At 42.0% G+C, this 835-nt stretch overlaps 1 non-coding gene across 1 annotated transcript; it reads right to left on the bottom strand.

Annotated features, from left to right (window-relative positions):
• Positions 1 to 238: 238 nt before the first annotated feature.
• Positions 239 to 310, bottom strand: trnag-ucc (transfer RNA glycine (anticodon UCC)). Its single transcript has one exon. It is a non-coding gene; the product is annotated as a tRNA-Gly (tRNA).
• Positions 311 to 835: the final 525 nt, after the last annotated feature.

Here is an 835-nt window from a genome sequence, read left to right as displayed (position 1 = left end):
ATGCAATTTTATCACGGTTCCAATGTACAGTTCAGGCCAGATTATAAGGACCAATAAAAATGCAGAAATTCCAGGGATAAACTTAATGTGATATGAAAATGAACACATCATTATGGGAACGTATATTTCCACTGCGTCAAACACCATTCTGTGCTGAAGACACACTCGTGCCAGATCGGATCGGATTTTATTCAAATCTTGGCGTTTCTGATGTAAGTTCATGAAAACATGATCACATTGCGATGGCGGGGAATCAAACCCGGGTCAACTGCTTGGAAGGCAGCTGTGCTCACCACTATACCACCATCGCCCATTACAAGCTGCCGTTTCATTCCTGAAAGGAATATTTTCCTTTAAATTGTAATATGATTTGCACATGAAATGGTATTTGATCGATATAACGATACAATTACTCTCTCTCTCTGCCCCTCCAGCCTCTCTGCTTTCCTTTATTATTATAGGAAGGATGTGATTGCATTGGAGGGGGTGCAGAGGTGATTCACCAGGATGTTGCCTGGGATGGAACATTTAAGCTATGAAGACAGGTTAGATAGGCTTAGGTTGTTTTCACTGGAGCAGAGAAGACTGAAGGGTGACCTGATCGAGGTATACAAGATTATGAGGGGCATGGACAGGGAGCAGTTGAAGGGTCAGTTACGAGGGGTCACAAGCTTAAGGTGAGGGGCTGAGAAGGACCTGAGGCTTTAAGGATACGTATCATTGAAAGTGGCACAGCAGGTTGAGAAAGTAGTTAATGAAGTATACAGGATTCTTGGCTTTATAAATCGAGTACAAAATCAAGGAGGTTACGATAAACTTGTATAAAACACTGTTT

Source organism: Heterodontus francisci, chromosome 45 (assembly GCF_036365525.1).
Source record: "Heterodontus francisci isolate sHetFra1 chromosome 45, sHetFra1.hap1, whole genome shotgun sequence".
Taxonomy (NCBI): Eukaryota; Metazoa; Chordata; class Chondrichthyes; order Heterodontiformes; family Heterodontidae; genus Heterodontus; species Heterodontus francisci.
The sequence above is the reverse complement of the archived record's forward strand: the minus strand, read 5'-3'. Positions and strand labels throughout refer to the sequence as shown.